We start from the raw sequence: 24,499 nt of genomic DNA, 5'->3' as shown, positions 1-24,499 counted from the left end.
GTTCTTTAAGGTTTTCACCTGTTGGGGGTAGGGAGGTGGGGAATCTCCCGGGAGCTGTTTGGGTATTTTGTTATATTTTTTTTTATTGGTTTGCGACACACATGTCTGGAGTTAAGATCCCAGAGTTAAACCAAGAACGGATTGGGGATCTTTGAAGAGTGTCGCTGGCTGTCACGCGAGGACCACCGCCCTTCTGGGGCTCTCCCACTGACAGGTTTGGGGCAAAGGCGATCCAGTGCGCCCGAAAATGACCTTAGGGAGGAATGTTTCTGGCCGCGGCGCACCTGCTGGGAAGGATGGAGGGGGTGAGACAGATTGCCTCCAAAGTTCTTTCTGTGCGCATCGGTGAAGGAGTGGGGAAAAACAGTTTTCCGGGTGACTGTGGGGTCGTGCTCACTAGCTCCGACGCACTGCCGCCGGCTGGCTGTCCCTAATCCCCAGTTTGACGCCTGGAGCTGTCACTTCTGGGCGCTTGTTGAAGGAAAACGCGGCAGGAGGCGGGAGATGTGGCATGGAACAGGGCCGGCACTTTAAATCATCTCTTGGCTAACTCTCTCAGCCCAAAGTGAAAGAAATGGCTGGCCAGCTCCTCCGAGGGAGTTGTAGGCTTGAGTGTCTCTGCCCCTAGAGACTTAGAACGTAGATCTCTAGACCGCTCTGGGAAGAGCACCAGGGTTCCAGGAGGATGCAGCCCAGGAAAGCAAAGGCTCCGTTTGAGTCCCAGCAACCTCACTGGACCCCTAGGCCTGCACTCGATGCTTTAGGCCGTTCTTCTTCTTCTTTTAGCCCTTCTCTGGTGGCTAGCTCTGTGGAGTCCCCCTACGCTGCGCAAATTGCCCGCTCTGTTGGAGTGAAGAAAAGATTCCCTCCTACCTTCCTAGTCGTGTTGCCTTCGAAATTCTTCCCCCTAACCACCTAGAAAATTAAACCAGATAGCACCAGTGAAGTATGGGAAGACACCATGCACTCCTTGGTCACGGAGGTGGGGGTGGGGTGGGGGGGGGAAGGCTCCCAGCCCCGAGGAAGAAAGCCTATTAAAGGATGTATGATGGATGTTTCAAGGTCTCCATGGACAGTAAATAGAGGTCCGTATCCAAAGAGGAAAACCACACAAAACATGAGGTCAAAGCTCTCTGGTTTTCATCGTCTAAGCAGTACCCTCGTGTTAGGTCTCGAGTGCCATTCATTACTCCGTCTTTTGTTAAGACCTTATTAAACCCTATTATAAATGCATAGACTGTGCAAAGGATGATGAGTGGTTATTAGCTGATTAATTTCTGGGGAGCAGTCGCACCTGCCTACAATTACTCCTCTGAAGCTGCTAATGGTTTTCTTTATGTAGAGACTTCCTTGTTCTTCTGAGCGAGAGTCCGTAACGCCGTCGTCTTCTTTTTATCATCTTCTAACAGCTGTACTTGGATAATTTTCACTGGTTCTTTGGGTAGGGCCTGAAGAGGGGCCAACACACTCGGGTGGCTTACTTAATACTAACCAACACATCTGACATCCGTGCCAGCTCTGTGCCCGCCACCTTCAGCCTCTCCTTCTGATTTTTACTTTAAGGACAATTCACACCCAAGATTACTTGTTATCTCTTCCTAGTGAGGGGTCTTGGGGGGACGGGATTTTCCTTTTCTGTTGAAGATGGTAAATCTTTGGGTGTAAGTCAAGTTCAGGGCTGGCTCCATGGGTCAGCCTCTCTTCAGGTGTTGGGATCTTGGAGCTGAGGGAAAGCAACACCTGAGCGGCCTCGATCTCACCTTCCTGTTCCCCTTCTCCCTGGCTATAAAGTGAAGGGTAGCAGGAAATACATGGTTTTTAGAGTCCAGCAGATTTCAGGTCGGTTGCTAATTGCATTGCCAGTTTGATCATCTGTTAAGGGGGAAAGAGACTAACTTTTTTTTTTGGGGGGGGATGATTGGCGAGGAGGGAGAGGACATGTGTGTCCTTTACAAAAAGTCGATGTTCGAATGTTGTTTTATTTTCTTTATTAGAAGAATGCTGTTTTTATTTTTCATTATCTGTCTTTATTACCATGGTTATCTCCAGGCAGGGTCTCCTTTGTTTATGTTGGCCTCAAGCTTACTGGTAGCTGACAGTGACCTTGAATTCCTGATCCCCACCCCCTCCTTGGCTTCCTAAGAGCTGAAATGAGTGTACCCCCACACCTGGCTTATTTTATTATGTAATTCTTAATTTTTGCAGAGCTGGGGATAAGCTAACCAAAAACTCAGCACCGAGCTTTTCTCCCGGTCTTTGGCATGGCTTTAAAAAGCCGACACCGGGGCGAGTATTTGGTATTTACACACTATTATTACTTGATACTGGAGTCTGAACATGTAAAGAGGCACATTAGGTATATTAACATTTTGTCATCTTGCTAGTTTAAATTCTGTGTTAGTTTTTCTGAAGCAATATTCATGGCCCACAGGGGATCTTTATAACTCCAGAGAGCTTTTAATTCTCCTGTTGGCCTTGCTCTTTCATTTTCCGTTGGTTCAAGAAACCTTTGGACCTTCGGATACAGAGGAACTGGCTCTCTAGGGGCAAGTATAAGTTTGGCTGGGTCCATTCCTGACCCGGGCTCCTACCAAGAGGACCTTTAAGGTTTAAGAACTTGCTTTTAGAATTTGCCTCTATATCTGCTTCTAGATTTATCTCCTAGGAAGTTTTCTTTGTGTGTGTGTGTGGGGGGGGGGTCTTCAGATATCTTGAGAGAGAGAGAGAGAGAGAGAGTCATTTTTATGTCAATCTATTAGATCCAGTGTTTGTTGATAGTTTTTTTTTTTTTTTTTTTTTTTTTGGTTTTTCAAGACAGGGTTTCTCTGTGTAGCTTTGCGCCTTTCCTGGAGCTCACTTGGTAGCCCAGGCTGGCCTCAAACTCACAGAGATCGGCCTGCCTCTGCCTCCCAAGTGCTGGGATTAAAGGCGTGCGCCACCACCGCCCGGCCGATAGTTTTTTTTTTTTTAATGTAACAATTAGCTTGCTTCCCAGAAAGGTTGAATTAAGACACATACACAAACGGTTCATCTTTTTCAGCCTATCACCTGTTTTATTCCTGAATCCCATCCCAGGGCCCACCTAAAAACAATGCCAAATCTAAGACCTTTTGTAGCTCTCCATGTCAATAAGGCCCTAGTTTTATGAAGGATGGTTATATAAAAGATGCCTATGTGTATATACATGATTGTGGTACATATGCCTTCTTTCTCATTTTTATTCCTAGAAACGAGGGGGACTTATCAGCTCACACTTAGGCACAGATTAGTAAGCCTCCGGACACTTCTGAGTGAACTGCACTTTTAAATAAATTACCACCCAACCTGCCCCAAATAGTGGGGACTGTTTTGATAACTGGTCCCAGGAAAGAGTCTGGGAAGCAGTTGTAAAGCAGAGATGCTGGCGTCTACTGCCTCTGACCCAGGTTGGTGTCTACACTGCTCCATTGCTCCCCAGCTGCATAACCCGGGGAGCTTACGGCGGCAGCCGGGCCCCTTCACCTGTAAATGGTGTGATGTAACAAGTTTCCAATGAAGCACTTGGGAAAGCAGAGCGCTTAGGAAAGGGTGGTCATTGGCATAGCTGTGGCGTTGCTGGCGCTCTGGGTGTGGTGTTCTACCACCCATCGCCTTTCTCCTGGGCTGGGGAGGGACACAGGATTCATTTTACACGTTAGCATTTGTTTAGCAAGCACAGGTGCCCATCTGCACCTGGACATGGAAAGAAAGTTTCTAAGGCTTCAAATCCTCGTCATTGTTCTGGAGTGCTTCCATGACTAGGGAGCTAATTTGACCTCTAACCTTTCAGGAGGATGAGTTCAATCAGGGACAGCCACAGGGATTCCAGATGCCCTCAACTGGGTGCTTCCCTCCTCCTGCCCAGCAGAGGCTCTTGGGACACTCAGAACACTAGAATGCCTTCTGTACCCCTGGGTTTTGCTTATCACTCATCTCCTTCCTCCTCTTTACTCCCAGTTTAATACTGAGTAGTGTGTGAACCTCGTGGTTTGTGGAGCCGGGGTATGTGTTGCTAGTGAAAACTTGATGCAACCTCATTCATTCCCTCACGTTCAATTGTGCCAATGGATTACCCCCCCTTTTTAGGGAAGATTGTCAGGTTTATTAAGGGCCTGACTTGGTTTTCTGCTGTGATAAGAGATCTGGTCAGGCGCTGGAGAGATGGATTGGCAGCTAAGAGCACTTGCTGTATTTGCAGGGGACCCAAGTTTGGTTCAGAGCATGGACTTGGCAGTTCACAACCCTCTGTAACTTCACTCAGGTGGTCCCATGCTCTTTTCTGGCCACCAAGGGTACTGCATGCACGTGGTGCACAAACAGGCAAAAACACACATACACAAAATAAAAATAATGACCGGGCGGTGGTGGCGCACGCCTTTAATCCCAGCACTCGGGAGGCAGAGGCAGGCGAATCTCTGTGAGTTCGAGGCCAGCCTGGGCTACCAAGTGAGTCCCAGGAAAGGCGCAAAGCTACACAGAGAAACCCTGTCTTGAAAAACCAAAAAAAAATAAAAAAATAAAAAATAAAAATAATGAGTTCCAGGACAGCCAGGTCTACACAGTGAAACCCTGTCTTGAAAAACCAGTCAACTAACCAACCAACCAAAAAATAAATAAATGAATAAATCTGCAAAAAAAAAAAAAAAGAGTTGACCAGGTTCTACACAGTGAAACCTGTCTCAAAAAACCAACCAACTAGATAGATAGATAGATAGATAGATAGATAGATAGATAGATAGATAGATAGATAGGCAGACAGACAGACAGATAGATAGACAGATAGATCAATCTGGCAGTGGGGGTGGGTCGATCAGGTTCTCTCTCCTGCTCTGGACACTGTCTCTATATGGGAAGAGACTGGTCTTAGGTTTGAGATCTGGATGGCTGTGCGGGAACTCTTCCAGCTCTGTGGGCATGGTTTATCATCAATCTCCAAGTCTAGCCTTTCAAGTGTGAGAGCTGGGCCTGGCCAAGATAGCAGAGGTGTCATGCTGGGCCAAGGACTGGACTCCTGGGGGAAGAGTGCCCTAAATACTGTCAATGGTGAAGGCTATTCCCTCCCTACTAACACGGCTGAGGAGTTAGCGTCTGCACTGTGTATGTGTAGTGCCTGACCTTTGCCTGGTAGCCTGGCTCTCTATTTGCAGGACTGTTGTTTTATGGCTTTCTTTCTTTACCGAGTGGCTTTTGTTCCACCAGAGTCGAGGTTTGTTTGATTTAGGGTAGGCTGTGTTTGAAGTCAGTTTTCTAATCTTCACCCACACTGAGTTGAGCTAGAAAATCCCAAACAGAGATTCTCTGACACCAGATATGATCCCCACATGCTCCCTGGCAGTCTACCTTGCTCTTGAGGACGTGTGCCCAGAGTTGGATACGTGATTTATTTGATCAGATGTGGTGTGGTGTATACGTAATCTTACTTTGCCCTCTTGGGACCCAGTGAACTGAGACCTCTGTGTTCCATCTCCATTCTCCATGAGAAGGTGGATATTGAGACCACTCATGTGCTTTAAATAGTCACTCCCCAGTGAGATGGCATGGATGCTGTCCACTTCCTGCTGGGAAACACTGGCCTTGTCTTTGCATTGGAAACTGAGTGCATGGGTCTTTGAAGGCTTGAACTAGCGGCTGACAACAAACTTCTAGAACTTGTGGCTCTACGTGGAAATCATGCATACGGGGCAGCGGGGTAGGCTGCAGAGACAGGATTAGATGAACTCCTCCTGCTTTTGGTAGCAGGATGACTTTGGGAGAAAAAGAGACCTTTGTGATCTCCTTCATAGTGCAAAAACTGATTTCATGGACATTTTAGAAAATGGTTAAATGTACAAAACACCCAGTGTGGCCATGTTAGCCACCTTCAGAGTGTGGATCAGTGGGCATGTTAGGCACCTTTGGAGTGTGGATCAGTGGCACTAAATGCATCCTTATTATTGTGTAGCAAACACCAACATCAGTCCATAAAGTTGCTCAGTGTCTCACACAACTCTTTCCCATGTCTCCCTATCCCAGGGCCCTGTCTCTATTCCATTTCCTGTCACCTTGAACTTGACTAGTCTATGGCATCTGATGTCCAGTATAATCATACTTATTCTTCTGTGGCTGGCTTATTTTTTTTAAGCATCATGGCTTCCGGGTTTGTCCACAGCATGGCTGTCTTCTGCTGTTAGGGGGAATAATACTCCATTATCCGTCTCCACAGTGTGTTTACCCACCCAAGCCACTTGACAAATCCGTCGTATTTGGATTGTCTCCACCTCTGACTTGTGAATAATGTTGCTGTGGGCTTGTTTGTTTCTGTTCTTGTTTATTCATGTAGGGTTTGGAGTGCTTGCTTGGTAAAAATCTTTCTTCCTACGTAAGGCTGAGGACATGTAATATCTAGTGCCATGCTTCCCTCCAGGACCACTGTGGGGATATCCTGGGGTGCAGGTGGTGATATCAAAGAAGCAAGGTAACAACCACCCCCTTCTCCCTGAAATCTACAGCTGCCCTTTCTAAGGGAAGGTCATTTGCTATTGTCTCCCAGATGGCCTGCTGTGGCGCTGTGGTTGACTGTACTCTATGCCATCCTGGGTGTCCGGGCTCAGGTTCTGTGGCACCATGACCGAAATTGCCTGTTAGACATGACATTCTGGGTGGAGAAAAGAATCCTAGCTTCCTTCACCAATTGAAACAAGATTTTTTAAAAAATCACTCGATTAAAAAAAAATCTTTTAATTGAATATTCAAGTGTCAGATTGTTTTCTACCTTTGGGCAGAACAGGCAGCCTTCAGTAATAGCTCTAAGGCAAAGGGTCATTTGTATTGTAAAGTATGACAGGTCACCAACTGCTCATCTACTGACCCTAAGAAGATGTTCAGATGGGTCAGGCATGGTCCAGAGTGCCTATAATCCCAGCATTCGAGAGGCTGAGAGAAGAGGAGAATCACAAGTTTCAGACCAACCTGAGCTATATAGCAAGTCTTTCCTAAAAAAAAAAAAGGGGGGGGAAAGGGGTATGTGTATGCTGCTCAGTGGAAGGGCACTTGCCTAGCACATACGAGGCCTTGGGTTCAGTCCTTAGCATAAAGGTGAGAGTGGGGTTAGAGAATTTATCTCTGTGTTGTGTGTGCCTGTAATCCTAGCATTGAGGGAGGAGGCAAGAAGATCAAGTTCAAGGTTAGCTTCAGCTACCTATCCCAGGCTACAAGGGAGCCTGTCTCAAGGAAACCAAACAAATGAACACTCAGAAAGAGGGAAATGTGAAAATTCTAGTATGAGACTGTCAAGCCACTTTATAGTGAGCTATGTGCATCTAACATGGCATGGGTCTTTAAGATCATCGAGACCAGGGCATTGAGACAGGATGAGTTTGGCTAAGCTTTAGGGACAAATTAGTCCCATTTCTTGCGTCTTGACTTCAGTAGCTGAAGTTCTGTGATTGGAGCTTTCTGTCTCCTGTGTCATCCCCCAGAGAAGCCTCTTGGACGTGTACGAAGTTTAGAGCCCATATTGAGAGCTCACAGAATCAGTGGGCGAGTCCAGCACCCCACAGGTCTGTGTGCCAAGCCTTGGCATGTGTCAGTGAATTAGCAGAGAAACGTGTCCTTCAGGAACTCAAATTCAAGAGGCGACAGACGGTAGTTGTTAAGTATACATAACAAATAGGGTGATTATATATTGCACACCAAGATACCTGCATGGCGATAACAGGAGAAAAGGCTGGCAAGGACATGAGTTACCATTGAAAGTGGAGTGCCCTTACCGAGAAGGTGACCCATGAGCAAAGACTTGAAGGGAGAAGGGAGAGGAGGACCTAGAGAGTGTCTGAGGCAGGGGGCAGGGGTCATCTAGAGCAGGGCAGAGATCTTAAAGAAGGAGTGCCTGGCTTGTCTGATAAAAAAAAAAAAAAAAACAGTACTGTGGGAGTGAATGAGTGAGTAGAGAGGGAGAGAGGAAGTGATGAGCCAGATGGAGGAGCTATGTCCACCTGTAACTCCTCACTCGCCTATGTGCCTGCATTTGACTGAGGCGAGAGGCTATGACTTTTAAGCGGGTCTGCACTATAAGCAGAAGCCTATTAAAAGAAACAAAGATGAGAAAACAAACTAGCAATGTGAAGGTGACAGTTGAGGGCTAGAGGAAGACTTTGCAGGGCCTGCCAGGCTTTGTAAGGGCTTTGGCTTTGGCTTGTATGAGATAGAGGATCAGTGCAGGATGTCACTCACTGAAGGGGTGTGATCTGACCTGGGTCAGTCAGGTTGCTCTTTATAGACCAGACCAGGGTGGAAGGTCCTAAGCCAAGAAACCAGGCAACAGGGCTATGTCCGCAGGGTGTGACAGAAGCCATAATGATTAGATGTCAGAGAGAGAGAGAGAGAGAGAGAGAGAGAGAGAGAGAGAGAGAGAGAGAGAAAGAGAGAGAGAGAGAGAGAGAATGGGATTAATGAGGTGTAGATATATGGATGTAGATATAAGTTTTAACTTGATAGATTGAAAGGCAATAGGATAGGATTTCTGGGCAGATCAGTGTGTGTGTGTGTGTGTGTATGTATGTGTGTGTGTGTGTGTGTGTGTATGTGTGTGTGTGTGTGTGTGTGTGTGTGTGTGTGTGTGTAGGTAAGTGTGTAGCAGAAGAGGATGGGGCAAAAATAACTTCTGTGGCTGAGCCTGAGCTGCAGAAGAAGTGTGAGTTTCTAAAGGCCTCATACTCAATGAGCTGTGCTCAGATGGCTGGTTAGAGTCTAAAGTCAACTCCTCAGAAATATGTCCATCTGGCCTTGTTCAGAGAACCTGTGTTTACCACCAGTGTGTGTTCCCAGGTTGGTGAGAAAGGAATGTGTTCAGAAAAGGGGATGGGGCACAGGAAACATTGGCAAGAAGTTGACCCACAAGTCGTCCAAGAACACCAATGCTACAAGAAGGGCCGTTCCTTCCAGCCATCTACCCCTGACCCACCCTACCCCGTACGCCAAGCCTTGTGTCAGCTCATGAACAAGGCAAGCATGGTGTTCCTTGGCTGTGGAACTCACAGGGCCACTGGGATCGGGAAAGAAGAGTAACTATAAACAAAATGCTGAGATGGTGCACACCGGTAATCCCAGCACTCTAGAGGCAGAGGCAGGAGAATTGCCCCAAGTTGGAGGTTAGTCTGCCTCTCAGAGTGAGGCCTTATTTCAAAACAAATTTTTGAACGAAGGAGGTATGAAACAGGTTGATATTGGAGTTATAATCTGTAGTAACAGTAGCCCTTGCCTCAGGAGAGAGGAATCCGTGTAGAAGGAAGAGTCTTGCAGATGAGAACTAATTTGAGACATGTCTGGCAACTCAGCCTTCACTTGTCCTCAGCTCTGTCCAAAGACAAGACTTGTGCATTTTTCTTCACTTTGCACACTTCGTTGCTCAAAAATTATGTGTGTATTTCACAAGTATCAGTCCAGTGTCCAAGGCTGATGGCAGTGTCAAGGATTGCCACAGTCTCAGGGAGCACCACAATGTCAGGGAGCACCACAATGTCAGGGAGCACCACAGTGTCAGGGGGCACCACAGTGTCAGGGAGCACCACAGTGTCAGGGGCACCACAGTGTCAGGGAGCACCACAGTCTCAGGGGGCATCACAGTCTCAGGGAGCATCACAGTGTCAGGGAGCACCACAGTCTCAGGGAGCACCACAGTCTCAGGGAGCACCACAATGTCAAGGAGCACCACAGTCTCAGGGAGCACCACAATGTCAAGGAGCACCACAGTCTCAGGGAGCACCACAGTCTCAGGGGGCATCACAGTGTCAGGGAGCACCACAGTGTCAGGGAGCACCACAGTGTCAGGGGGCACCACAGTCTCAGGGAGACCACAGTGTCAGGGAGCACCACAGTGTCAGGGGTCATCACAGTGTCAGGGAGCACCACAGTGTCAGGGAGCACCACAGTGTCAGGGGGCATCACAGTGTCAGGGAGCACCACAGTCTCAGGGAGCACCACAGTGTCAGGGAGCACCACAGTGTCAGGGGCATCACAGTGTCAGGGAGCACCACAGTGTCAGGGGGCATCACAGTGTCAGGGAGCACCACAGTCTCAGGGAGCACCACAGTGTCAGGGAGCACCACAGTGTCAGGGGGCATCACAGTGTCAGGGAGCACCACAGTCTCAGGGAGCACCACAGTGTCAGGGGGCACCACAGTGTCAGGGAGCACCACAGTGTCAGGGGGCATCACAGTGTCAGGGGGCACCACAGTCTCAGGGGGCACCACAGTGTCAGGGAGCACCACAGTGTCAGGGAGCACCACAGTCTCAGGGGCACCACAGTGTCAGGGAGCACCACAGTGTCAGGGGGCACCACAGTGTCAGGGGGCATCACAGTGTCAGGGGGCACCACAGTGTCAGGGAGCACCACAGTGTCAGGGAGCACCACAGTCTCAGGGGCACCACAGTGTCAGGGGCACCACAGTGTCAGGGAGCACCACAGTGTCAGGGGCACCACAGTGTCAGGGGCACCACAGTGTCAGGGGCACCACAGTGTCAGGGAGCACCACAGTCTCAGGGGCACCACAGTCTCAGGGAGCACCACAGTGTCAGGGGGCACCACAGTGTCAGGGAGCACCACAGTGTCAGGGGGCACCACAGTGTCAGGAGCACCACAGTGTCAGGGAGCACCACAGTCTCAGGGAGCACCACAGTGTCAGGGGGCACCACAGTCTCAGGGAGCACCACAGTGTCAGGGGGCACCACAGTGTCAGGGGGCACCACAGTGTCAGGGAGCACCACAGTGTCAGGGGGCACCACAGTGTCAGGAGCACCACAGTCTCAGGGAGCATCACAGTCTCAGGGAGCACCACAGTCTCAGGGGCACCACAGTGTCAGGGGCACCACAGTGTCAGGGGGCACCACAGTGTCAGGGAGTGCTTTCATGGGTTTTCTTGGTGTATCCTTGGAGCACTCAAACCAAATTTGATGTTTCCCAAAAATGTATCTCCAGCCTCCGCTTGTGGCCCCATCAAAGTGTAACCTTGGCCATGTTCTTGTGTCCCAGGAGAGCAAACTGAACAGGCCCAAAGTAAGATTCTCTATCTTTTAAACCCACTTGCCTGCCTAAGCAACACTGTCATGAGCCGTTTGAGTCAGAAGTCAGTCATCAGAAACATCTTTTAGGTCCTCAGATCTAACCTGTCACTAAGACCAAGAGTCTATTGAGAAGAGACAGCTCTTACCCTCCACTTCTCACCCCACCCTGCTTTCCTGGTCCAAGCCTCCAGGAGCTCTGACCCTGTGGTAGCATCCTAACTGGCCTCCCCACTTCCGGTCCTGTTTCCATCCCTGTCCGTTCTCAGCATCGTGGTCTGGCTTATCAGCTGAAGACAGAAATCAAGTCATGTACCACTACTTAAAAATCTGTTAATGGCGCCTGTCAGCTCTTTTACGTCTTGGCTTAGCCGGCTCTATCCACGTTTCCCAGACCCGTGCCCCTTTATCCCAATTCTATTCTCACTTTTCACAGATCCCAGAACACAGCCCTAAGTTCCTCCCCAGCAGGGTCTTGGCACATGCTGTCCTGGTTGACTGGAACATTCTTTACCCTGACTGTGGCCTTCTCCTCTTTCAAGGACAGCCTCCTCCAGGAGACCCTCTTGGACCTGTTCTCTGTCTCTTTTTGTAAATTGTGGCAAGATACAGAACATAAAACTGGCTGTGGTGCATACTTATGGTCCCAGCACTCCAGAGCTTGAGACAGGACAATCGCTATGAGTTTGAGGCTGCCTGACGTAATAAGTACCAGATCAGCTGGGGCTACATAAGTGAGACCTTGTCTCAACAACAGCAAAATAAAATAAAATAAAACAACCCAGCTAAACAGCACTGGCAAAAATCCATAACATTTCTGTAAGTTAAGACTTGGAGTGAATAGTTTAAAGGTATTGGGCTGCTCCCATTGACACACAGTTACAGCCACATCTTTCCTGCTACTCACCTGCTCAAGGTGACAGAAGAAAAGGTTTTTAACAAATGTGTTCTTGCTGTGTCTGGATGTGATCCCAGAGTCCTACTCATCCAAAATCTTCAGGCCAGTCCTTGTGGCAGAGTTGACATCGAAGCAGCAAAATATTTGCTTATGAAAATGTCTTTCGTAGGGGAGGGGAACATAGCTCAGTGGTGAGCGTGCAGCTCTTCAGAGGACCCGAGTTCAGTTTCTGGCACCTACCTTGGTTGGCCCAGAACCGCCTGTCACTCCAATGGCTGTGCTTCGCAAATGCCACAACTTGGCAAGGTCTCCCTTCCTTTCTCTCTTTCCAAAAGTTGGTTCCCATTCTGGGAAACTGGATCCTTTTGATGTGCTGGTCTGGGTTATGGATCTCTTGACAAGTAGTATTTGGAAATTCTTGGATCGGTCTGTAATTCTGAACTAGGACACATTAGCAAGCAGGGATGAAGAAGACACCTCTGTCCCTCACCGTTGTGAGCGTCGTACTGTCAGAAGACAAGGGACAAAGAGTTTTAAGATCAAACAGTTATCTTGGGGCCAGTCTAACTCTAATGGGATGGGGCAAAGTGAAGCTCAGTGCTTGATCTGACTTCAGTCCATCAATTTTATGTGCTTGTTCATAAGAACATTGGAGCAATTTATATACATTATCTTTATTTTGCTGTAAATCCTTTTAGACTGAGGTTTATCAAGGATTGCTGGTATCATGTCTCCAACCTCATCTGAGCAAATTTTGCCCTCAAGGAATGTGTCAGGCCATCACAACTCAGGGAATGTGAGTAGACTCTATTAGTAGAGGCCAGAGATACTGATAAACGTTCTATAGTGTATGGACTCCCCATGCCACGCCCCCAACACTGAAGTACCCTATTCAAAATTGCAGTGGTGTTGGGTTGAGAATTCTTATTCTGACCCATAGATAGGAATTCTCTTCTAGTATTGCGGTCCCTAGGGTGCAGTCCCAGATACCTCTTGCTCCTATCCCTGGCCCCTTTGGACCTGTCAAGAGGCACCTTAAGGAGGAAGGTGGTGTTTTGCTCTAATTTTACCATCATGCCGGGGAAGGCATGGTGCAGGACTGTGTGGTAGCTATAACATTGTATCTACAGCCAGGAAGCAGAGAGAGAGCTAGAGAAATGCCAGTATTCACTTGCTTTTACACTTGGACCCCGCCCCATGAAATGGCACATCCCATGTTCAGGGTTGATCTTCCTTTCCTAGTGAAATCTTCTGGAAACACCACAGCATTCATGCCCAGAGGTGTGTTTCCATGGTGTTTCTTAATCCCATCAAGGTAATACTGTCGGTGAACCATCACCCCCCCTGACATCCCAAGCCTAGCCTATGGAGAATTGGACTCTGACAATTTTGGAAGACAATGGCTCTCTAGTTGATGCTTACGCCAGAAACCTGGACTTGAATTATTCTAAACTATCCCTAACTCTTTGCAGCCCAATGTCTTTTGCAGCGTCTATGTCCAAATGGTCTCGACGCCAATCAATTACCTCTTTGTCCACTGGTACCTACTCCATTCAAGCCAGTCCCTTTCCCCCTTGGGATTGCTGCAATAGCATCCTAACTGACACACACATTTCACCCCACTCCTCCAACTGAAACATTCAGATCCCAGGACTTTTCTACACCTAGAGGAAAACCTTTCAGTATTATAGGATGGAGATAGCCACCTCCTCTCCTGTGCTTACCCAGCCTACTCCCATCCCTCCCCGCTTCCTAGTTGCGTCTTTATCCTCTGCAGCTTCAGTGTTTGGAGCGTGACAAATCGTTTCCTGTACCAGGGCTTTCACGTGTTTGTTTTATCCCCTGAAACCGGCTTCCTCAGCACGGCTCCTTCCCACAGGCTTCTGGCCCAAGTGTTGTTTCCTTATACTCTTCGCTGGGCACTTCAGTGAAAGGAGTCCCCTCCCACGCTGTGCGCATCCCTCTTCTGCTCTACTGCTGCTGGATGGTTTTAACTATGTGGTGGTACAGACCAAATGGACCGCAATCCAGTCTCACGAATAAATAGAGTTTACCACTTGTCGGCGAGTCCAAAACTTCACATAATAACTCACTCAACTAAGCAAGCCAGGAGTCAAGTCCTGTCCATTCTCCTTTGAAGTCACCTTAGGAGCTTTTAAAATGGAGGAAATTGGGCGAGTGAGATGACTCAGTGGCTAAAAGCGCTTGCTGAAGACCTGGGTTCGATCCCCTGGGTGTACATGGTAGAAGGAAAGAACCAATTCCCTCAAGTTGTCCTCATGTGTCCATTGTCACAGGTACACCCACACACATACACACAGAGAGACGCACATGCACACAGTAAATAAATAAATAATTTTAAAATAAGCAAAATAAAATTGAAGTCACTGAGCATAGTCATGTCTCATGTGTATAATCTGAGTACTTGGGAGGTAGAGGGAGGCAGGAGGACCAGGAATTCAAAGCCAACTTTGGCCACATAGTGAGTTTGAAGCCAGCTTGGGCTCTATGAAAATTATTGTCTCAGAAAACCAAGAACAAACTGATAGGTAGGTAGGTAGATAGATGATTCATAGATAGATAGATGGATGGATGGGTGGATGGATGGATGGATGGATGGATAGATAGACAGATAGACAGATAGACAGATAGAAGCAGAAGTTTCCATACCCTGTGTCTTTTCTTCCTGAGGTTTCCCAGGTGACTTCAAGCAGGTGGCTGTACTCAGAGGCCTGCCTTCTGATGTTCTCAGAGATTATTCATATCTGTCCAGCTGTGGTTGTGTCTTCATTCCCTGTTTTTATGGCCTGTAAATAGCTGGCTGACCCCAATCATCCTTTAGGCAGCCAGCATCTATCTCCCAGGCCATAGTGCTACAGGTCAGGGACATCGCTGAGAGAAAAAAGTTCTCATCGGTATCAATGATGTAAAATCAGGGATGTGGCTGCTGAGACTGGACTCTTGACCACTTGGAAGTCATTTCCTAATCACTTAGGGTGCAAGGGAGCCTGGGTAGGCTGGGAAATGAACTCGAGGAAGAAATCTAGACCCACTTCTTTCCTCTGTTTGGATGAATCCATCCGTAAGATAAACACAAATTCCTCCATACGATGTACAATATTATTTCTACCAGATAATCCCTTCTGGCTAAAGCCAATTAAAAGATTCTGAGAGCTGTGAACAGTAAAGATCAAGCAATCATATTTCTTGGAGTTGATACAAAATCCCTCTGGCTTTGAGGAGAACTGGCAAACTCCAGAATCCCCCTTTGCCAAGTCATTGTGATTTCCCCTCCCTACATCTTCCCAGAAGCTCCCGTTTTTTTTTTTTTTTTTTTTTTTTTTTTTTTTTTTTTTTTCTTCTCCCACCGGCTCTGCAGCGGAAGCCAGCCCATCACAGCTTTGTTAAATTCCCGAAGCATGAATATATGTAAACATACAACAGGATATTCTTCACAGCTGTGCAGAGGGAGCTGGGAGCCAGCCACACTGTGTCTTTTGTCAAATCCAGCCCGTCCTATAAAACCTTTGGCTGCATTTGCAGTAAGAACTTCCACATGTTGAATCTATTTTAGCATTTTCAAGGGCTTACACTAGCGCGTAATAGATTTAAAAATTATCTTGAGTCTGGCTTTTCCAACTTCAGCTTTAAAAAAATTTCTCTATGCTTATTGACATCTACCAAAACAAATTTACATTTACAGACAAATTTGTGAAATCTCAACTGTATTTATCTATTTGGCGTGTGTGTCTGGGGGACGAAGGAAGTATAAGCAAATACACATGCGTGTGGAAGTCGGATAACTAGAATTCTGTTTTCTCCTCAGTGCCTTTAACCCACTGAGAACCCTCTTCTCCAGCCCTAAGCTTGTGAAATTTAAGATTTATAATGATCACTATGTTATGAGAACCATAAGCAAGGGTTTTAGTTAGTTGCTTTATTTGGCTTCTGATGCCAATATTTATAGTAGATTCAGGAGAAAAAGTTTAACATTACACTCAAATATTTCCTTTTATTATACAAATTGAGGTTTATTATCCGTTACCACAACAGGAAATAGTAACGCTGTGTCCAACATGGCTGAGATTTAAAAAGTGAACACGAGGCCCTAGCTACTGCTAATTCCAAATTTCACAATCGAGCCTAGATTTAACTCTGCCTCTCAGCAACCTCCCAGTCGGTGAGTTTCTGCACTTCCGGAAACCAGTTTGGTTGACGTGATTTCTCTGTGGTTTTCTTCTCCCTGCTAGACTTCTTAGAGTTGTTCCAGAAAAGCCTTCTCAGACTCCTTTTGACCATATTTGGGCCCCACTAAAGCGTCTGAGGATCCTTGTGTAATTTCTCTGGGTTTTGTTTTACTCCCAGACCTCTCAGGCTTGTTCCCTGAAGCCTCCTTGACCAAATTTGGATTCTGATAAAGAGTCTACTGGCTCATGCTTCTGTGGTTTCTTGTGTTCCTGGGTAATGAGTGGAGGTTAGACCCAGTGAGCCAGTCTCATGAAGAGACTATGGCCAGAGTGGAGGAGTCACACTGTAATCTAATACAATTGATTTACAGCTGGATGAATACAAGTCACAATAAGCACAGCTGTGACATCAAAGAGAAGAGAAATATCTATTGCCTCCAATAGGCAAGAGAACACAGGGATTCTCCCTCAATAGAGGAAGTGAGGGATTTCACTCAGGGACCCCATACATATTCATATAGGGGTTGGCCCTTTCCCAAGATGCCCAGTTAAGGAATATGACAGAGAGCACATTTAGTTAGAAGTCATGGAGCACATGTATACAGATATGTGATGAGGGCATGCTCAGCTTGCACAACCTTTTAGCCAAATATAAGGGAAGGGACATTGATAGAGGAGTTTGCCCCTGAAATGTCTCTCTTATGCGTTAGCAGTTCCTCTGAAGATAGGCTATAGAAAGGAAGCCATTTCTCTTCCTCAAATCCCCTGGCATTCTTTGAGAGAAGCCAGCTCCCATATTGGATCTGCCAGATGGGAGGGATGACGTGGCAGAGACCTGGAGTGGCCTCCAGCCAGGTGTCCATGAGGAACTGAATCCTGACGGCAGCCCAGAGGATGAGCTTGTAATTGGAGCCTCCCTGATTGACTTCATGTGACTGCCACCCAGACAGTACCTTGACTGTACTCTGGGCTACGCCCAGCTTTCTGTGTCTGTTCCTGAAACTGACATATGAATTTCTCAGTTAGGGGGATTTTTGTTAGTCAGCCATCGATAACTAATTTCAGGTCAAAGATTAACAGGAAAACTGAAGGGTCCCCCACCTTTGGAGAATTCCCTGACTGGCTACAAGCTCTTCAGATGCCAATTATCACTCTCAGCTAAGATGCAACACTGTGGCCCCTTGTTATTTCCTGATAAAGGGTTCCAACAAAAATAGTTTCTGACCTTCAGTTTTTAATCTCGTGTTATTTGTTTTTGTTTGCATAAGTTTTATCTATCACTGTCTGTCTGTCTATGTCTTGCTGTCCAGCCAAGGCTAGCCTGAATTTATCTTCCTGCTTCAGCCTTCCGAGTGCTAGAATTATAGGTGCATGGCACCTCATCTAGCCTAATGTTTAGGATAAGCAATACATGGAATGGTACACCCTTTATAGGCCAGAAGTGGGAAATGAAATGATGTCGCTTTATCATCCTTCTCACCCTGCCTACCCAGCTCCTTTGCCCAAGGTCCACAGCCATCTCAGGTCTGTAGGTTAAACTTCTAAAGGCAGTCTTTACATCTCTAAATCTGTCTAGATGCTCCCCAAGGAAATGAGAGTGGACCATGATGGTCACTTTTACCCCTTTCTGGAGTCTGGAAGCTACGGAACAGACTGAAGTCTAGGTAGTTTCTCATATTAGATTCTGCTCTCACTACACCATAAGGAGGTATATGGAGGAAACAGCTGGGAAACCGTCCACAGAAAAGCAGGTAACATGTAGCCTCACAGGGCTGGAGTGGAGTCAGGGAAGTTGTTTCCCCACTGTTTTGGGCCCTACTTTTGAGCAACTTCTGCAAAAAGATCAGGCGTTCAAGGCCATCCTTAGCTCTATAGAGTTTGAGGCCAACCTGGTCTACATGAGAGACCCTACCTCCAAAAACAAAAGGCAGAGAGCCCTCAGTATTAATGAAAAATTGCTTACTTTTATATTACACGGGGTGGTGTCCTAGGGCCTTGCTCATGCTAGGCAAGGATTCAAGCTCTGAACCACAACCCAAGCCCCCCGTTGTATTGGTTTTCTTGTGACTCTCTCCTGGTCACCTGTAAAGACCTACAGTGACTCTGATTAGCAGAGAACGAGAAGATAAAGAGGGAAGGAAGGGTTTCTGGTGTCAATCATGTTGGCATACCCTGGGCTGCCGAATCAGGACTTGGCCTCTCTCTGACTGGCCCAGAGACCCACGCCACACCTTTCTCTTTCGGCTTCCTTTACTTTCTACAAAGGGAAGATAATTAAGCCTGATTATTAAAATGACTCAAGAATGGCAGAGCTTCGCCATGTGGTGTATAAAAACTAATAAATGCCCAAGGAGAAAGTAACAGAAGAACTGAGGTGGTATCTTTATGGAAATCATTACCTTTATAATTGTGGGTGGTGTGCCGCCCCAGCCACGCTGGAGGGAAGGCGTACCTGGGTGGCCCTTGGTGATTACCAATGATAGTTTTGTTTCCCAGTGTTCGGTATCATCTCTCGGTTGAATCGAACCTTTGGGTATACTCACCTGGTTTGATAGAATGAAGTAAGCTCAACCAATCCCTTTTCCTTATTGTTCAGAAAACTCTAGAAGAAAGCAGCCTGCGAATAATAACAACCGCTGGTTTTCAGTGACTCACGCTCCCTTTGATGGCATTCCAGGGCCTGTCTACCGCTCTGATTCGGTTGCAGCATCATAGGAGTGGACATGTCTGCAGTGATTGCTTAATTGCTCCGTGCCTGACAGACTCTTATTATAGAACCAGATAATCGTGTGCATTCGTTTCTATTTTGGGGATACTCATGTATAATCCTGTTAATATAGAGTAAGAATTTTTCTCTCCCTTCCCTTCCTCACCCCTTCTTTCCTTCCTCCTCTTTCTATTCCCCCTCCTTCCTACTCCTTCCCTTTTTCCTCCCCCCCTGTACCCCCCCCACTTCCTCTCCCTTTCCAACTATTTGAGTACCTGCCCTTTAGTCATCGCTAGGCATTCTGGATACATACAACAGCTAATGTTCAGTTTCATGTGGACAGATAGCAGAAACACACTGTAGGAGGTGTAGCTCAGTGGTAGAGCACTTGCCCAGTACACACAAGGCCCTGGGTTCAATCCCAACACCACAGGAGGTAAATTACCCAAATATTAATGATAGGTGCTGTGGGAAGAATAATGTGAGAGATAGCAAAGAGGCCAGGACTGGTGACTTGATTCTGGTTGCTAGGGGAGGCCTTAATAAGGTGACCTTTCAGCCAGTGGGCAAATATTCTGATGTTTGCTGTGTCTGGCCTGGGTATGCATCTGAAGGGTAGAGAGGAGCCAAGTCTTAACCTGCAACAGTGTGCATCCTGCAGGGGGAGAGACAGATCATCAAGGCATGTGAAGTTTGGTAGAGGGCGGGAAGTGATGCTGTAGTGACATGGTTGCTGTGTAAGCAGGAGCGCCTGTGTTAGGTTCCCAGAAGCCATGGCATCACAGCCCTAGAATCCCAGTGCTATGGCGGCGGGGACAGGAGGGTCCCTGGGACTTGCTGGCCAATCAGTCTGGCTGAGTCAGCCCTAGGCTCAAGGAGAAACCTTGCCTCCAAAATTAAGTTGGAAAGCAATTAAGCCACTTGTTGACCTCTGGCCTCTATATCCATACATCCATTTCTCTAAAACATGCATGAGGATGGAGGCAAGAGAGAATAACTTAAAAAAAAAAAAGAAAAGAAAGAAAAAAAAGGAGATGAATAGCTGCGTGGTGGTGGCAGTGGTGGCAGTGGTGGCGTACACCTTTAATCCCAGCACTCGGGAGGCAGAGGCAGGTGGATCTCTGTGACTTCAAGGCCAGCCTGGTCTACAAAGTGAGTTCCAGGATAGGCTCCAAAGCTACACAGAGAAACCCTGTCTCGAAAAATCATAAATAAATAAATAGAGATTAATGTACGGAAGGGATAAGCAAGATAGGGTTCCTTAAAAGTGTTGTTTATATTAAGGTTATGGGATTGGGAGACGTTGAGCCCCCTGTGGTCACCGGGGAAAGTGGGTTCAGGGACTGGTGTTACAGAGCCCCAAGAAACCAACAAGCCAGAGGCTTCTCAAACCAAGCAGGAGGAACTTGTGGTGGGATCCGTGAGAGTGTGGGTGAAGGGGATGAGTGGGGAAGAGCGGGTAGACTCGAGGCTGTCCTCGAGAGAAATGGAACTATGGCAGGGCTTTGGGCAGGGGCCTATCCCATCGCATCACATCCTGGAAGAGTCCCGTGCCTTCCGTGCTGAAGTGGGACTACAGATGGTGAGGGCAGAGACAAGAGAGTAAAAGGCTACCTTGATGCCATGTGAGACACCTGAGCGTTACCCAGGTGGGGAGCAAGACAGCGTTAGGCTTAAATTCTGGAACCATCGGAAGGCAGAGCTAGCGGGCAGGAGAAGGGTGGGAGGAAGCGCACACAGCTCTGAATGTCTGTCTGGAGCACGTGGAAGGATAGTGTTGCCTCCTACTGAATGGAGGAAGTAGTTTTAAAATGATCTTCCTTTGGCAATGTGGGCACAGCAGGAACCACTCTCCTCTAACAAAATGCCCTGTGTACATAGAATGGGGACACCCAAGACTCACTCAGGGAGAGGGGAACGTCTCAGAACTCACAATATTCAGCTGGAGAACGCTCCCTTAACTCTAGAAACAGGGGTCTCCTGCTCCATGGAATGATCTGGCAAAGGTGTTGCTTTGTGGAGTGTCTGCCTGCCATGCCCTGTTGCTCTCTCGCTGCATCCTACCTGCAGAGGGTAAGGGGAACTTTCAGTCTTGTTTTTAGCCACAGATTAACACTCCTCGCCTGGAGTGGCTGTTCAGGGTGATCATTTTCAAAATGCGTATCTGATTAGGAGAGTGCCAATTTGGATGGCCTCAGGCTCTTTGCACAGAGAATTCCTAGTCATCCTCATGCCCTGCCTCTCTCACCTCTATGAAGGCTTCAGACATCCACATGTGACTTGCTTGTCTCAGGGGATCTTCTAAGATTCTTTCCTCGTGCTTTGGGTCCTCGTTTTTCCTGTTACTTCTTAATCACAGCATAAATAAATATTTCCTTGGGGTTAGAGAGATGGCTTAGTGGTTAAGGGTGTTTCCCCGCTCTTGCAGAGGACCAGAGTCCATTTTTGGTTTCCTAGAACCTACATTGGAAGGCTCACAACTGCCTGTAACTCCAGTTCAGGGGCTATCCAACACCTTCCTCTGGACTCTGAGGGCACATGTACACATACACACAAATGCATACACACACACACACACACACACACACACACACACACACACACACACACATACACGCAAGCACCCATTCATTCATTCATACAGACACACAAAAATAAATAAATAAATAAATAAATAAATAAATAAATAAATAAATAAATAAATAAATAAATAAATAAAATATCCTTGAACTAGGTACAGGTCTTCCCTTAGTGTTAAGGATTTAAGATCCATAAAGGCCAAAGCCATGTTGCTCACTAGCAGCTGATGACCTATCTAATAGGCAGAAAACATTTGTCCCAATCAGGGGAAGACTCTCATGGCACCCAATTGCTTCCACACCCAAGTTATAAGTGCTTCTAGCCTTTAACACCTTCCTAGCCTTGGCTGGCTCACTTTCCAGCCCCCTCTTCCCACACTCATCATCTTTACCCACCAATTAATTACACTTCAGCCACTCTGAGAGCAAGCCCATGTTGTCCACCCTGTGCTCCTAGGGTGTGTCTGCCCGAACTCTCTTCTACATTCTTTCTAGACAGGGTGCGTATTGGCCACTCTTCCCACATAGACTCCAGGTGTATGAGGATTTGGCTCACATTCCATTTATCTTTACATATTTAGCTATAGAGACTTTAAAAAATTTTTTAAATACGGGTACTTTAAATGTATAATTTATCTTTTATATATTTATCTTTACTTTAGACATACTTTATATAATTTACCTTTCATATATATATCTTTATATATTTATGTATAATTTATATACTACTTATAGCTTGTCCTATATAGATTTATCTCTCTGTAGTTATCTCTAGACACTTACATATCATTTATAGACTGTACAGTCTTCCTCCTTTCTATGTCTCTGCAAACTTCTCACATGATGACCACTTGCTTATCACATTGATTTGCGGGTAGTAGAGGAACGCTGGACGTTTGCCTCTGAGAGGCTTCTTTATTAGAGTTCTGATGTAAGGAGCTTGAGCTAGGCTTGGGAAGGCTTTGGTTTGGGGTTTGTTTTTGGATTTTGCATCACTTTAGAGGAGCGTAAGTACCCAGTAGGTAGGTTCAAGTAAATCCATGTCACACTGTGTGCTTGCCAAATGTCCTGTGGTGCTGAGGATTGGACTTTTGTTTGTTTGTTTGTCTTTTGAGATAGGGCTTCCCCCCTGTAGCCCAGGCTGACGGCTAACTTGTGATCCTCCTGCCTCAGTTCCTCATATGCTGGGGTAATAGGCATGTGCCACAGTGCTCAGCTCCTATTACTGCTGCTGCCATGACCTTTGCAGTGAGAACTGACTGACTGTAAGGTCAGGCTGCTGTGCCTCTGTATTGGGATAGAATTCTGGTTTCTTTCTAGAGGTTTCTCCTGAGCTTCTTGGCTTCAAGCTGTGATGCCTGCCATTAGGAATATGGGTATTGTTTATTCATTTCCTCCGTGTCCCAACCACACTGCTAAGCATGCCTATGAACCTACTGGAACTTGTTTATCTTGTTTGTTAATATTCTTTTGTTGTTACTGTTTTGTTCATGAGACTCTGCTGTCCTGGAACTCACTGTATAGACCAGACTGACCTTAAACTACAGAGATCCACCTGCTTCTGCCTCCTGAGTGCTGGAACTAAAGGTGGAGGCCACTGACCCTGCTATTTTTGTTACTGTTCTTTTCTTTGAAAATTGAGTGCATTCTGAGCAGCTCATCAGTTTGGTAGATCGGGGTCACAGTAAGATTTGGATCTGAGGCTCTCCCAGGAGCACAGTGCCTCCTTATATGGACTGAATGTATCTCAGCCCTGAGGAAGCTCATCACTTATCAGCCAGGAAATGGCAATTGGCTTTTGAATTACACTTGTCTAAAAACAGCTCTTCTGCCTGTCTTTTGGAAGCTTGCCTAAGGGAAATTTGGTCAGGTCCTGTCATTTGAGAATTAAAAAGAGGGCGGAGCTAAAGGATCCGCACGTCTAGAAGGCAGTAGGAGGGGGGGGGATTGGGCGGTAATAATACGCTGCATCATTCCTGAGTGCCAGCTAGCCAGTGTGGAGCTTAATAAAAAAACCCTGAATGAGGGAGGGAAGGCTGCCTAACTTGTAAAGTAGGCGTCTCATCCCCATCAGAAATAGCTTTATTCATTTATGTTTGTCTCCACCAGAAACAGCTCCATTTTGCTGTGATCCGAGATTTCCCGCGTTAATTGTCTTGTCGGTTGCAGCCGTCACTCGGCCCCTCCCTCCTGCGGCTAAGAAGTTGAAGCCCACATCTCTAGTCATGGCAAGATGCTAAGCTGCTCCTGCCAGTTGTCTCGCCGTGTTCTGCTTGTTGGGATGCAGCTTGTGCACAGCCGTGATGGGGAGAACTGATTAGATGCTGAGGTCCTGGCAGGGCGGACTCAGGAAGAGATAGGCACCGAGGAGGGAGGAGTCTAGAAGCAGCCAGGACACAAGGCTGTGGGGGAGGGGCGTGGCGTGGTCAGGCCCTGCTCATTGGTCGTGGGGATGGGGGCTAGGGGTTGCCCAATGCAGACACTGGATCTTCTTTCTTGTTGAACTTTCCTTCCCCTTCCTTAATCTGCCTAGTCCAGAGACTTTTGAATTAGGAAGCTGTTTCCGGCCTGCCTCTGTCTATACCTCCCAAAGCCCCCTGTCCTTCAGCATCAGGACCGGAGCACACAGCCTGTGGAGGACAGCCAGCCCATGCTACTTTCTGGGAGTCTACCCACTGGATTCTTCAGGAAGGGTGAAGAGCAGGCTCTCTCTATTAGGACCCTCCCTTCCTTACCTCCCTGAGGGATTGGGATGGTAAACCCATGTCTGAGTAGTTATCTGTAGGAACCGTCACCCACTTTTGCTCCTTGGGCCTTGGAACTGGTCAGAATGATAGCTGCTTGTGGTAAGCCCACGGCGAAACTTTCCTCTTGGGTGTGTGTTCCACATAACTCATTTCCTTCTTGCATCAATGTCCACTTGTGTCCTTGGCAAAGGGCCTGTTCCCGGCTTGGCATGCTACCATTTCTTGCCCTTTATATTTAGAACTTGGGGGTAAGGATTAGCTAATGTAATGTCAGCCCTGCACACTAACCCGGGCAAGTTAAATGCACAGTAGAGAAAGCTTTAAAA

At 47.1% G+C, this 24,499-nt stretch overlaps 1 protein-coding gene across 1 annotated transcript in view; it reads left to right on the top strand.

Moving 5' to 3' along the window:
* The window catches only part of Atp8b1 (ATPase phospholipid transporting 8B1), a 130,310-nt gene that overhangs the window by 643 nt on the left and 105,168 nt on the right, over positions 1 to 24,499 (top strand). The window lies entirely within an intron of this gene.

Source organism: Peromyscus maniculatus, chromosome 19 (assembly GCF_049852395.1).
Source record: "Peromyscus maniculatus bairdii isolate BWxNUB_F1_BW_parent chromosome 19, HU_Pman_BW_mat_3.1, whole genome shotgun sequence".
Taxonomy (NCBI): Eukaryota; Metazoa; Chordata; class Mammalia; order Rodentia; family Cricetidae; genus Peromyscus; species Peromyscus maniculatus.
This window is presented reverse-complemented; position numbering and strand designations above follow the sequence as displayed.